Here is a 16,143-nt window from a genome sequence, read left to right on the forward strand (position 1 = left end):
ATCAATCATCTGTTTTAAATGTGACTTACACATTATGTAATTTGTTTCCTTGTATTCTATTCACTAAAATGTAAGCACAAATGTGAAAAACTTTAACAATATCTTTCACAAATGTATACACTACCCAGAGATAGTTCTTGACACAAAGTAACATACAGATTGCTTTCAATACTATTATTGAGTAAGTTAATCTGTGAATTGATAATTTGTCTCCCCTCTGTACCAAGCCCTGGATGCTTTATGTAATTAGGAGAAATATTATTAAGGAAAAAATAAAGAGGAAAAGTGAATTAATTTTATCTATATGTCACCCACTTCATATACATGTTTGAAATATAAAAAAAAATAATTTAAAAATATTATAATACACTCAATATATACTATATTTCCCCTCTAGTCCATTCTCCCTATTTAATCATAATTTCAAAGTAATTTTGATATGTAAACAGAGGTACATATTTCCTGAGAAATCTGTATGCAGGTCAAGAAGCAACAGTTAGAACCAGACATGGAACAACAGACTGGTTCCAAATTGGGAAAGGAGTACGTCAAGGCTGTATATTGTCACCCTGCCTATTTAACTTATATGCAGAGTACATCAAGCAAATGTCAGGCTGGAGGAAGACCAAGCTGGAATCAAGTTTGCAGGGAGATATATCAATAACCTCAGATATGCAGATGACACCACCCTTATGGCAGAAAGTGAAGAAAAACTAAAGAACCTCTTGATGAAAGTGAAAGAGAAGAATAAAAAAAAATTGGCTTAAAACTCAACATTCAAAAAATGAATATCATGGCATCTGGTCCCATCACTTCATGGCAAATAGATGGAGAAAAAATGGAAACAGGAACAGACTTTATTTTTAGGCTACAAAATCACTGCAGATGGTGACTGCAGCCTTGAAATTAAAACATGTTTGCTCCTTGGAAGAAAATCTATGACCAACCTAGACAGCATATTAAAAAGCAGAGACGTTACTTTGCCGATGAAGGTCCATTGAGTCAAAGCTATGGTTTTTTCCAGTGGTCATGTATGGATGTGTGAGTCGGACTATAAAGAAAGCTGACTGCTGAAGAATTGGTGGTTTTGAGCAGTGGTGTTGGAGAAGACTCTTAAGAGTCCCCTGGAATGCAAGGAGATCCAACAAGTCAATCCTAAAAGAGATCAGTCCTAAATATTCGTTGGAAGGACTGATGCGGAAGCTGAAACTCTCTGAAGAACTGACTCTTTGGAAAAGACCCTGATATTGGGAAAGATTGGAGAAAGGAGGAGAAGGGGACGACAGAGGATGGATGGTTGGATGGCATCACGGACACGAGGGACATGAGTGTAACTAAGCTCCGGGTGTTGGTGATGGACAGGGAAGCCTGGTGTGCTGCAATCCATGGGGTTGCAAGGAGTTGGACACAACTAAGAGACTGAACTGAACTGAAACAGAGATGGAAATATTTGCACTTTTTAAATAGCAATTTGTTCATAGCAAACTCAGGGACCTATAATTTTATGATTAAAGAGAAAGTGGTATGAAATCAAACATGATTTATCCTATTTTTAGCATAAAAATATACAATAAATTTCTCCCACTGACTTATCATATTACTAGGTTTCGCTTATATGGCAAAGAAGCCTAGTTGAGTCTTGAAGTTCTATGCCCTCCTTGTCTTGAATTCATCCTGGGAATTTCAGCACATATTTTGAGAAAACAGATAACAGAACAACTAAATGCAATGATACACAACACAATATGGGCTTCTCTGGTGGCTCAGCTGGTAAAGAATCCACCTGCAATGTGGGAGACCTGGGTTCCATCCCTGTGTTGAGAAAATCCCCTATAGAAGGGAAAGGCTACCCAATCCAGTATTCTGGCCTGGAGAATTCCAGTTCAGTGGGGTATAGTCTGTGGGGTCGCAAAGAGCTGGGCATGACTGAGCAGCTTTCACTATTGTTTCATATAACACTTTGAACTAGTATACTACTATACTGACACCTGGAATGACGGATAACAGGATGAATTCAGAAGTAGACTTAGGATTCGAGCCAACTGACATTCAGCATAGAATTCATGAGATGGAGGATGATTTGGAGATATGGCAATTGTGTTAGCATTCCACACACTCTGTAAGTTACCATGGCTCAGTTGGTGAAGAATTCACCTGCAGTGCAGGAAACCTGGGTTCAGTCCCTGGGTTGGGAAGATCACCTGGAGAAGAGAAAGGCTACCCACTCCAGTATTCTGGCCTGAGGAATCCTGCAGTCCATGGGTCACAAAGACTTGGACACAACTGAGCCACTTTCACTAATCTGCACTAATAATACAATACAGTAAAGTTATTTTATTCTAAAATCATTACATAAGCTTGTATCATTCATGTGGTACTTGATCACCATTCTAGAGGATGGAAAACTGGTAGCTAAAAAGATATTTGAACTAAATTAGAGTAGTATAGGGTTGTGTGCGGAATAGAAGAAAATTTTGTTATCCCAAGTATGGGGTGTAGAAGAGTTCATCCAGGACAGAAGTAGCCCAAATTGAAAGATCTGCTAGTTACACCAGTTGTTTTCAACGACTGGGTAGTTGTGACTTTCCAAAGGCCACGTTCCAATACAAACACAAAATGCACTTCAAGCTGAATATAAATATAAATATATATGTGTTTTTGTATGTATATGTCTGTATATGTACATGCATATGTACATATATGTGTATATGTATGCACATGTGTATATGTGTATATATATACTTTAATTATCAGCCACTCTGGATTAGCAGCACCTTGCTGGTCTGTATTTAGTCTTTCAGTCGTGTCCCACTCTTTGAGACCCCACGGACTGTAGTTCACCAGGCTCCTCTGTCCATGGGATTCTCCAAGCGAGAATACTAGAGTGGGTTGCCATGCCCTTTTTCAGGGGATCTTCCTAACCCAAGGATCCAACTGGGGTCTCCTGCATTGCAGACAGATTCTTTGCAGCTGAGCTACCAGGAAAGCCCAGCAGTACTGTAGCTCCCCTTAACTCAAGTAGATAATTAAGTATTGGCTACATTAAAAGAATTACTGCCAAGGAATATTTGATATTAAACCAGGGAATCAGAAACTGGAATCTATTTGTATCTCCTTAATAAGTTCATAATTATCTTTGAAAAGTGATTTTATTATTCTCTTCCCTATCCTGATGTTTTTATAAAATTGCCAAGTTCAGTTGTATTGTGATCCTGATTTAAAAGAATACTGAGGAAATTAACAAATTAGTACTTTTCAAGAGCTTCAAAATTTGATTAAAGTTTCTATCTTCAAAAAAAAATGAAACCTTTTACTGTGCACAGTTCACTTATTTGCATCCAAAGGCCTTTGATTATAATAATTTTTCAAATATAAACAATTAGTAACAGGCCATTTGTTTACTAAATGTTATAGAAGAGACCCAGCTGTCTTTATCTGCTTCATTTGACTATTATAAAGTTACAATTTTCTCAAGACATTTCTCTATTTAAACACATTTAACTACACATGAAGATCATTTGGGTCTGAGTATTTTAAGGTTATTTTCCATATACTGTCAAAAAGAAGCATGTTTCAATCTAAGAAAATGATTAGCATTTCATGTAAGTTGACTCCACTTTTAATATACCCTCAAATTATATTTCATCAGTTACTCTATTTCAAATTATTTTGTTGTGGAAGGGACTTTTTTTTTTTAATCAACTTTAAAATTATATTCTGGAGACTTACAAATGGCAGGTCAATGCTAACTGAGGGAAGACTTAAAAACTCTGACATCTTTTATCCCTGCATAAAGATTGCGTGCTCTATGTGTTCTAATCCTCTGCTTTCCAATATTGCCTTTACGAGGTTAAGAAGATGAATGTTCATTGCTTTTAATCCTCACCATGATTTATGAGGCTCTTGGTATCCTTTCCCCAGAGCAGCTACAACTGTGTGGTGTTCTGCCTGCTGCTTAAATTACACAGACATCTGCAAAGTAAATTATGGATTGTTGTCCCATAGACCATAACCAAGCATTCTCTCTATCTCTCCTGCAAGGCTTTTTTTGTTAGAACAAAGACCATGTGCATTTTTACTTGCTGGGGTACTGAAGAAATTTTAAGTTAACCTGAATGATAGTACATTGATCTGAATTATGACCTGTCATATAACATTAAAGCAGCATGACATATAAACAACATTACTTTAAAGCTAGAAAAAACCCACCTCCTATTTATTTATATCTTTCTTGTTTATTTAGGAATTATCACCTTTAGGTTTTCAGAAGAAATGTGACCTTTAAACTTAGCTTAAAAATTGTGCTGGAATAAAATGAATACAAGTGACCTGAGTCTCCAACCATACAAGACTTCAAGAGCATCCTATGTTTCTTTAAAACCAAACATTGAGCAAACAAAGAGAAAATTATGTGAAGGAAAATCCATGGACAAAAGGTATTGTTTTTTTAGATTTTGTTTTTCTTGCTGATATCACTGATAGTAAACCTGTTTTAATATCCTGGAAGCATGCAGGAAATCATGAGTAATTAGAACAATTCTCTCTCCAGAATAAAAAGCCTAGCAGAGTCTAAGCTGAAATAATCAACTTGCTCTGTATTCTCCTTTCTTTTCTCTGCTTATGACTCTGTGTAGATCATAAATCATAATTCCCAATGACAAGTCCATCGTGCAGTCCTAACAGACGTGTTTCAAATGTCTAACCTTTGACAATTACCCCAAATTAGAAATATTCCAGTATTTATTTTCTTTAGATGTACTAATTGCAACCCAAACAATAACCCATCATGGGAAAAATTACACTAACAAAAATTTTTTAATAATCTCTAATAATGCCTTACAAAGTGTATTTCTTTCTTAAACAGATGGCTCTGCAGTTCATTTTTGAACTTGATTGTCAACTCAGCAGGATGCTGTGAGCACCAAAACCAGATATGCTCAAATCCAGTCCTAGCTGAGCAGATCCACTGCTCCCTCTGTGTCTGCATCAGGTTCTGTTGCACCTCATCACTGCTGAGAGAGGGTGTGCTCTTAATGTCAAGATCTGATATTCATACCAGTTCCGTCAGGACTTTATTTTTAAAGATGGATCCTTGATTTCTTTGCCTCTGTGTCTCTATTCATTTCTAACACTTTCCATTTTGCACTGCACCTCTTGGTCATTCTGAAATGAAGTATTGAAGGAATACTTAAGGATTAGATTTAGTTAAAACCCTAAACTATTTAAATATACCTCCAAACAAACAAATGTCTTTTGAATACTGATTGCATACAAGTAATTGTCTTAGATATGCTAGGGAACAGACACAAATAAGGTGAAGTTGGTGCTTCCAAAAATTAGACATAAGGATATATGTATATATACATATACACATGTATATGTATACACACACACACACATATACACACACATATATGTGACTACAATCCCTAAGTGCATTACCAGCAATCATTTTCTTAAACACATAAACACACACACATCTGATTAGGTCATTTCTCTACATTCAAAAATAAACTGCAAAAACAAATGGCTCCACATCACATGAAACGTAAAGCCCCCAGAGAAGACATGATTTTATATTTCATCCAAGGTTCTTCCTTATCTGAGCCTACCTTTCTAGATTTACTCACCAGGTATCCTCAGATGTGATATTCATTCTATTCTTTAATGTTCCAATGTTATAAAAATTCACCACATATGAAATAATATACATCATCATGCCTTTTATAGATTTATACCTTCTTATTTCCATATATGTAAGAACTTCTTTTTAAAACCAGCTCAAATGTTACAAAATGTTATAAAATTCACCACATATGAAATAATACATATCATCATGCCTTTTATACATTTATACCTTCTTATTTCCATATATGTAAGAAGTTCTCTCTAAAACCAGCTCAAATGCCTTTCCCTTTCAACCAAAATGTGCAGAAAGAATCCCATTCCCAACTTTTTTTCTGCAATAATATTTTTCAAGTTGAAACAAAGAAGGGTTCTATAATCAAAGAGTGCTGTTTGATCATATTACAAATGCATGATTTACTTTTTTTCTATTTTGACATAATTTATAAAAATAATCTAATGTTAGGCAATCATGGATATAAGTAAGGAATGAGTAGAACAGACAGTAAATTTTGTAAAATATTAATGGAGAAACAGGTTTCTCATCTTTGTTCAGAAAAGCATTTATCAAAGGAGACACTGAGATTGCAAACAGACTCTAGTGCATTAATGTATTCAAAATTAAATTAATCACAGACAAGTATTTTAATACTAAATTTGTTTACCTTGACATCTATATCTTCAATGTTCTTGGAGGTCACTATTTTTTTTTTTTCTTTTTGCCATACCACATGGCTTGTGGGACCTTAGTTTCTTAATCAGGGATTGAACCTGGGCCATGGCAATTAAAGCACCTGGTGCTAACTACTGGACAACCAGCCAATCTCCTCACTCTCTATATCATTCCACTGAGATTAATTTCAGGTCTACTTTCATATGTAAAATTTATGAAAATCCTTGTTGTAAAAGGAAACCAATTTCAAGCCATTGTATTCAAATGTCTTTTGCATTAATTGGACTCTCTCCTGGTTGAAAACAAGTGAACATTCTAATTCTTTAAAAGTTACTCATTCTCAACTTATTATCAAAAAACTATTCTTATGTAAAATGATTATCAAACTGATATATTTGTTTTTATCTTCGGTTATAGCACAGAGAAAACCGAAGGACATTTAAGAGTATGTTTCTCTTTTATTTGGATCTTTGGATATTTTAATGCTTCATTAAGCTTTAAAGTAAAAGACACAAAGTCTTGCATTAATAATTAGAATGGCGTAGTGTTAAATTTTTATTACTCAGTCTTGGATCACAAGTAATATTTAGCTTGATGAAATCATGGTTATGTAAGAAGACTAAGTTGCTGGTTACAGGAATAAAATTTGAAGTACTAACCTCTTTTACCCTATCAATCCCTGAATAAGTTCTGGAATAAAATTCCCTCCCTGATATTATTTAAAAACAGATGTTTAGAAGGGATTCAAATTTTCTATAAAATAGAAAATAAGAAGGATTCTACAAAGTGAAGACAAAATATATCCTATAAAGTAGATATGGATATGATGGGAACAAACTGAAGGGTAAATGAACAAACTGAAAGATAAATGAATGAATAAAGATTAGGAATCAGTAGCATTTGAAATATAAAATGGCTAATAATTTTATTTCAAAGTTCTAATCCTGAAAAATTTTACCTAAAATTTGTGTAGTTTTTATTCAAAATTGACAAATTGAAATCAGTTGATGTTACAAAGATAGATAAAGCAGAATTCTTTTGAGTGAATGCATTTTAATAAAGAAAAGTTAAAAAACAAAAAGAAAAGGCATAATTTTTCTATTTGTTAAATATGAGCATGTAGAGTGAGTCTGAACAAATATCAAAGCAAGATGCATAAAGCCACATTAGCTTAATTACATAGTTGCCTTATCTCTTTAACCTTTTCTTTGTGAACTATTATATCACGGTTAATCTTAATTGATCACTGATTGACAACTGAGAGTAAGAAACTCGTTTTGACTGTGGCATAAGAATAGATCCTACATTCACCAAGCAAGAAGTGTCAAGGCTGGGCTTTAATTATTGACTTTGGAAGGTTAACTGTAAAACTCTAAATCTCAGGGTTTATATTTCTCGTCAGCAATGGAAAAACAGCCTACAACTGCCCTCCAAAAAGACAATTGAACTAGATTCTGCCATATTAATATTAATATCGACAAGGAAATCTGTGACATTGCCTCTTTGTTTCCCGTGTCAGAGCTTTATCTGAGGTTTGGCTTTGAAATAAGATATACTCAATTTAATAAATGTAATAGCCACTAATTATGAGGGACTAGGCAAAGTGTCATAAAAAAGAATATAAAAGGAAGAAAATCAATTTATGTTCTTTAGGAAGTACATAGCCACTAAGTCTTCTCAAATCTGCATGTAAATTGAAACAGTGTGAGAAAAATTAAATGAAGTAGCTTAAAAATAGAGAATTCTTGCTAAAAGAAATGGTTACTTAGGCTTCATGGTTCTGTCATTCTATGTCAACCACCTGTAATCATACAAACAGTTGAATATTCTGTTTTCTAATGAAATATATTTTAAACAGTAAAGAAGTTTTAAAAATAAAGTGGATTTTGAAAATATTTATTGAGGTAAAAAGCACACATCTTGATGAAATTTAAATATTACTTACCTTTAAGAAAGTTGACATCCTATAAAACTTGAAAGTGGTATCAAGTTCCAAATGGACTGTATTTCCAAACGGAGTTGAATAGAGCTGGAAAGACAAACACATACAGAATTGTCATGTTAAATATAATTTTTTCTAATATATATTTAATTTAGAACACTTTACATTTACTTAAAGTTTCAAAAAGAGTTCAGAGTTTTTGTATACCTTAAATTTTATTTGTCCTATTGTTAGTATTTTACATATAACAGCTTTATTGGTCACAACTTTTGCTACACTGTGATACATGAACTTTTTTTCCAATTTCATTTGTCTTAATGTCCTTTTTCTGTTCCAGGTATGTTGAACTTAGTCTTTATGTCTCCTCAGCATCTTCTGAACTGTGATAGTTTCTCAGATTTTCATTGTTTTTGATGACCTCATGGGTCTTGAAAAGTAGTGAAGAAGTATTTTATATATATGATACCCCTCAATTGGAATTTCCCTGTTATTTTTCTCATGGCTGGACCAAGGGGGATACATGAACTAATTTCTTTTCATTACACTGGTTTTTAGAGTAAGACCACAGAGGTAAAGTCATTCTCATCATATCATGTCAAAGGTGTCATGTCAAGCATAACTTATTACTGTTGATACTAATCTTGTTTAACTGACTAAGATAGTGATTGTCTAAACTCTAAACTGTAATGTGACTTCTGTTTTCCCTTTCTATACTGTGCCAAGTAGAAGCAAGTTACTAAATGCAGGTAGGAAGTTCACCGAATCAAGACAGAAATATCTACAAAATATATTTGAAAATCTGCCAGCAAATTTGGAAAACTCAGCAGTGGCCACAGGACTGGAAAAGGTCAGTTTACACTCCAATCCCAAAGAAGGCAATGCGAAAGAATGCTCAAACTACCACACAATTACACTCATCTCACACGCTAGTTAAGTAATGCTTAAAATTCTCCAAGCCAGGCTTCAGCAATATGTGAAACATGAACGTACAGATGTTCAAGCTGGTTTTAGAAAAGGCAGAGGAACCAGAGATCAAATTGCCAACATCCGCTGGATCATCATAAAAACAAGAGAGTTCCAGAAAAACATCTATTTCTGCTTTATTGACAATGCCAAAGCCTTTGACTGTGTGGATCACAATAAACTGTGGAAAATTCTGAAAGAGATGGGAATACCAGACCACCTGACCTGCCTCTTGAGAAACCTGTATGCAAGTCATGAAGCAACAGTTAGAACTGGACATGGAACAGCACACTGGTTCCAAATAAGAAAAGGAGTACGTTGGGCTGTATATTGTCACCCTACTTATTTAAATTATATGCAGAGTACATCATAAGAAACGCTGGGCTGGAGGAAGCACAAACTGGAATCAAGACTGCTGGGAGAAATGCCAATCACCTCAGATATGCATATGATACCACCCCTATGGCAGAAAGTGAAGAGGAACTATAGAGCTTCTTGATTAAAGTGAAAGAGGAGAGTGAAAAACTTGGCTTGAAGCTCAACATTCAGAAAACTAAGATCATGGCATCCAGTTCCATCACTTCATGGCAAATAGATGGGGAAACAGTGGAAACAGTGGCTGACTTTATTTTTCTGGGCTCCAAAATCACTGCAGATGGTGACTGCAGGCATGAAATTAAAAGATGCTTACTCCTTGGAAGGAAAGTTATGACCAACCTAGACAGCATATTAAAAAGCAGAGACATTACTTTGCCAACAAAGGTCCGTCTGGTCAAGGCTATGGTTTTTCCAGTAGTCATGTATGGATGTGAGAGTTGGACTATAAAGAAAGCTGAATGCTGAAGAATTGATGCTTTTGAACTATGGTGTTGGAGAAGACTCTTTAGAGTCCCTTGGACTGCAAGGAGATCCAACCAGTCCATCCCAAAGGAGATCAGTCCTGGGTGTTCGTTGGAAGGACCGATGCTGAAGCTGAAACTCCAATACTTTGGCCACCGTATGCAAAGAGCTGACTCATTGGAAAAGACCCTGATGCTGGGAGGGATTGGGGCAGGAGGAGAAGGGGATGACAAAGGATGAGATGGCTGGATGGCATCACCGACTCAATGGACATGGATTTGGGTGGACTCTGGTAGTTGGTGATGGACAGGGAGACCTGGCGTGCTTCAGTTCATGGGGTCGCAAAGAGTCGGACATGACTGAGCCATTGAACTGAATTGAACTGAACTGCAAGAAAGATTTGTCTATTCTCCCATTTGTTTGTGTTCATTCCTTCATTCAGTAACTTATGCATATTGGTATGAACGCATGGATATTTATTTTATATTTTGTTTTATAATTTAAAACTAAACTATCTTTTTTCTTGCTCAAATAGTTCCAGCTTTGGTCTTCACAAGTTCTTTCACTTGGCTTTGTATCCTTTAGACTTACCACATTCATTTGTTTACCGAGCTTACAATTTCAGATTCCTTCCTCACATTCTGATATTACAAGATAGCCCTATGCTAATATTATATGCCCTAGACTCAGCAATATTTCAAGGATGCTGGATGCTTTTATTGGAGAATGGTATTAAGAGCCAAGATCTAAATGCAAGATCTAAACACCCAGTATATGTAAATACCAAGATCTAAACACTTGCTTCTGGAACACCATTGCTTCTAAATCTTCTCCAGAGACTGAGTTACAAAATAGCTTATTTATACTAAACTGTGTATACTCACATATCCATAATCAATCTAATATTTCTAAACATAATTTTTATACTGTTATCTCTGACTCTAATCCCATCATACATTTCAAATAAATAATATCTTGGATTTAATACATTAGTGAAACACAGCTTACATTTCTATTTGAAATATTTCTATTTGAGTAGTATCAGGAGTGAATCTGAAAGGAATTCCTACCCAAGTCAGAAATACATGCCTTTATCAATGGCATTTTTCACAGAACTAAAACAAACAAACTTTACAATTTGTATGGAAGCAGAAAAGACCCTGAAGAGCCAAAAAAATCTTGAGAAAGAAAAGTGGAGCTGGAGGAATCAACTTTACTGACTTGAGACTATACTACAAGCTACAATCATCAAGACTGTATGGTACTTGCACAAAAACAGAAATATAGACCAATAGAATAAGATAGAAAGTTCAGAGATAAAACCACACACCTATAAGCACCTTATCTTTGGCAGAGGAGGCAAAAAGTTCAATGGAGAAAAGATAGTCTTTTCAATAAGTGGTATTTGGAAAACTGGACAGCTATGTGTAAAAGGATGAAATTAGAACACTTCCTATCACCATATAAAAAAATAAACTCAAAATGGGTTAAACATTTAAACACAAGGGCAGAAACTGTAATGCTCTTAGAAGAAAACATAGGCAGTACATTCTTGCAAGGTCCTGTTTAACCTGTCTTCTAGATTAATGGAAAAAAGAACAAAAATAAATAAATGGGACCTAATTAAACTTAAAAACTTTTCATAGTAAAGGAAACTATAATCAAGACAATCCTCAGAGTAGAAGAAAATCATTGCAACTGAAGCAAATGACAGAGAATTAATCTCCAAAATATATAAGCAGCTCATATAGCTCATTATCAGAAAAAACAAACAACTCAATAAAAAATGTGGGCAAAAGACCTAAACAGACATTTTTCCAAAGTATACATATGGATGACCAATAAACACATGACAAAATGCTCAGTATCATTCATTATTAAAGAAATGTAAATTAAAACTATAATGAGATATCACTTTACACCAATTAGAATGGCCATGACCAAAAAATTTACAAACAATAAGTGCTGTAGAGGGTGTGGAAAAAGTGTAAATTGATACAGCCACTATGAAGAATAGTATGGAGATTCCTTAAAAAACTAAGAATAAAACTGCCATATGACCTGGCAATTCCACCACTGGTCATATGCCCTAAGAAAACCACAATTCAAAATGACACGTGGACCACAATGTTCACTGCAGCATTATTTACAACAGCCAGGACATGGAGGCCACCTAGATATCCATCGACAGATGCATGGATAAAGAAGAACTGGTGTGTATATACAATGGGATATTATTAAGTCATAGGAAGGAATTAAATTGGGTCAATTGTAGTGATATGGATAAGCCTAGAGCCTGTTATACAGAGTAAGGTTAAGTCAGAAAGAAAAAAAAACAAAACAAAGATTGTATATCAACACATATGTATGGAATCTAGAAAGATAATACTGATGAACCTATTTTCAGAGAAGTAACGGAGATGCTGATGTAGAGAATGGACTTGTGGACATAGCAGGGGAGAGAGAAGGTAGGGCAAATTGAGACAGTAGCACTGACATATATGCACTATAATGTGCAAAATAGATAACAGAGGGCAGGAAGCTGCTGTATAATAGAGGGAGCCCAGCCTGGCAATCTGGTCACCTAGAGGGGTGAGACAACAGGCAGGGGGGAGGATCAATAGGGAAGGGAGATATGTGTATATATAAAATATATAATATATATGTATATACATATAATGATGGTTGATTCACATCACTGTATAGCAGAAACCAACAAAACATTGTAAAGCAATTATGCTCCAATTAAAAAAGAAAATGCATGCCTGTTATCTGATTCTGAAGAACCTTTGGGAAAGTTCATGAACTTTTATTATCATTCATTCCTATTAAAATTTCTCATGCTTGGAAAAGAAAAGTAACCTTTAAAACTGTGTGCACACAACCACAGCTGCCTGATTGCTTTTTTTGTCGTGTCATACACTGAAAAAATAAAGAGAATAAGGAAATATAGATTACTTCTTAACTAATATATTTCTTCTGTTATTATTACTATGTCTGTTTTATATGATTAGGTTTTCATCAAAGGATAAAATGTCTGAGATATCAAATTTACCTATCTAAGAAATTTTATTTTTAATGAGTTTAAAAATATTGAATGCTAGTATATAAATGTTAGTCATTATAACCAAATGGCAATCAAAATACTTAGAAGTGTTTGTCTTCATTTTTATCAAAATATTGAGCAGAAAATATGTGTAATAGACTAGAATGATAACCTGTATAATGTGACTGGTATTTTCTGATATTTACCAAAAGGGTCTTCTCAGCCAATGTTTTAGAAAGATAGCATAACTATTTATAGATAACTACATGATTAAGATATATACTATAGTGAAATATCTGGCAGTTACAAATGAAAAAGAGTAAAAAGAACATTCTTTGGTTTCATTATGGGTACAGGAAAATATATTACACTTGGTTTGGTTAATTGTTTCTTGTTCATTTCTGTGGTCTACCTCTTAGAGGCTCTGTTGCATTATTTGCGGGACCGGTAGTCAAGCTTGCTTTCTTACCACTTCTCACCAGAGTATATTCTTTTCAATTTTTCTTTATTCTGGGGGGCAGTTGGAAGAGAAAAGGAGACCATGTGTATTTATGTTCTTAAAATGCTTCTGGTAACATAGATCTCAGCTTCCCAGGCAGTGCAGTGGTAAAGAATCTACCTGCCAATGCAGGAGATGCAAGAGACACGGGTTCAATCCCTGGGTCAGGAAGATTTCCTGGAGTAGGAAATGGCATCTTGCTCCAGTATTTTTGCCTGGAAAATTCTATGAACAGAGGAATCTGGCAGGCTACAGTCAATGGGGTTAGACATGACTGAGTTAGACTGAGTTAGATATGACTGAGCACACACTTTATCCACCACCAACATAGATCTCAATAGAAAGAAAAATCCCTATAGGAATACATTTTGTTTCTAATTTTATCTATTAGCATTTTGAACTTTATTTGTGTTTGTTACTTAGTGGACAATTGAATTGGAGAACTTGAATCATTGATAGACATTAATATTTTTATTTTAATATTTAATGGTATTTTATCATACATATATTAATTGCATTTTTAAACTCATCTTTTTTGTTAGTCTCTTGGAATTTCTGAGATTTGCATATATAATGTTTAACATTTTGTTCTTTGAATGTGAGAAGTAAAAAGTAGGAGCAATATTAAAATTTTAGAGCCCATATTTAAGACCAGATCTTTGACAAACAGTGTAGAAAGGACATGTAACATTCATCCTCAATCAATTTCCAGATGGATGGGAAACCTAGTTTGTTTTATAGCATGCTACAAAGTGAGAGAGATTCTTCATGAATAAATAAGAATGTTAACTATGGCAATGGTGACTTATGCCACTGTGAAACTGTTTTACTAGCAATATTAGTTGGTCACCTGGAGCAGGAGGGGTCAGTCAACCTTTCTGTAATGAGCTGGATGTTAAGTATTTTAGGATTCACAAGTCATAGTCTCTGTCACAACTGTCACAGTATGAGACTCATTTGTATGATATATTCATCAAAATCTAAGCACATAAGACACAACCAAACTGACTGTCCTTCATGTAAAGAAAGACAAAATTTGTAGTCTAGTATTGCTTATTAGGTTGGAAAGATCCCTTGGAGAAGAAAATGGCTATTCATTCAAGTATTCTTGCTTGGAGAATCCCATAGACATAGGGGCCTTGTGGGCTACAGTCCAGGGGTCGCAAAGAGTGGAACATGACTGAGCTACTAAGCACAGCTCAGCACAGCATTGTTTATTAGTCACTATTAGCAATAAATAATGTAGCATGCTCCAGTCATCATGAACAGGTGTGAGAGCTGGACCATAAAGAAGTCTGAGTGCCAAAGAATTGATGCTTTCAAACTGTGATTCTGGAGAGGACTCTTGAGAGTCCCTTGGACTGCAAGGAGATCAATCCTAAAGGAAATCAATCATAAATATTCATTGGAAGGACTGATGCTGAGGCTGAAGCTCCAATACTTTGACCACGAAGAGCCAACTCATTGGAAAAGACCCTGATGCTGGGAAAGATTGAAGGCAAAAGTAGAAAAGGGTGATAGAGGATGAGATGGTTAGATAGTATCACCAACTCAGTGGACATGAGTCCGAGCAAATTCTGGGAGACAGCAGAGGACAGAGGATCCTTGTTGCTGAAGTCCATGGATTCACAAATAGTCAGACATGACTTAGTGACAGAAAACAGCAATGTTGTGTGCCTTTAAGTGCATCAGGAAGGTACTACATTTCTCAGATGACCCCTGCTATCAGCTATCTTGAGCAAGAAAGCTCTCATAATGACAGAGCCATTGCTTTAGAGTTATGACTGTAAACTGTTACCATTTGAAGATGAATATGTATTAGATAAGCACTGTAGTTTGTAGATCCTTTATGCACGTTGCTCTGTGGTAATAAAGCAACCACACTAGAGCAGAAGTATTATCCCCAGGTTACAGATTAAGAACTTGAAGCTCAGCATGAATGTATAAATTGACCAAGGTCACTCTAACAGTAAATTAAACTAGAGCACCAAATATTGATTTCAGATCTGTCCAACTCAAAAGCCCAAGCTCTCTTTTTACATACTACTCAACTACGTGTGCTTCCTGCTACAGCTCTGGTCTATTTAAGATTGGCTTGGGAAAATTACTCACTATTTGCAACTGCTGCAAATTTTGCTGAGCCCTCATCATTGGTCAGCAACTTTATATTTCATTCCTTCTGTCCTTCAAATGCAGATGTTCCCCGCCCTCTTCTTAGTGAAGTGAAGCTGCCTTCTATTTACTGAACTGCAGGACCATCTTACAGAAGACTGTACTACATTAGAACTTATTACTTCTGATAGCACTGAAGTGTTTTATTTTAACCTCCTTTGGCTCTTTACTTCCTTTCTACTTTCCTAAGCTAGCCTAAGAAAACTTTTGAGTCTGTCTTTCCCCACCGAAATTGTCCTTCACATATAACTTTGTTTCTCCTAGTCTGTTGGTTTCTAAGTGAAGTGAAAGTCGCTCTGTTGTGTCTGACTGTTTGTGAAACCTGACTATACAGTTAATTAAATTCTCCATGCCATAATACTGAAGTAGGTAGTCTTTCCCTT

At 35.2% G+C, this 16,143-nt stretch overlaps 1 protein-coding gene across 4 annotated transcripts in view; it reads right to left on the reverse strand.

Moving 5' to 3' along the window:
• Positions 1 to 16,143, reverse strand: part of CDH12 (cadherin 12) — a 1,106,066-nt gene that overhangs the window by 747,151 nt on the left and 342,772 nt on the right. For all 4 annotated transcript variants that reach the window (XM_070476518.1, XM_070476515.1, XM_070476516.1 and 1 more), the window contains exon 2: positions 8,244 to 8,327. The gene's annotated coding sequence lies outside the window, so the exon portion shown is untranslated. The remainder of the gene's footprint in view (positions 1 to 8,243; positions 8,328 to 16,143) is intronic.

The sequence above is a fragment of the Odocoileus virginianus genome, chromosome 14 (genome assembly GCF_023699985.2).
Source record: "Odocoileus virginianus isolate 20LAN1187 ecotype Illinois chromosome 14, Ovbor_1.2, whole genome shotgun sequence".
NCBI classification, from domain to species: domain Eukaryota; kingdom Metazoa; phylum Chordata; class Mammalia; order Artiodactyla; family Cervidae; genus Odocoileus; species Odocoileus virginianus.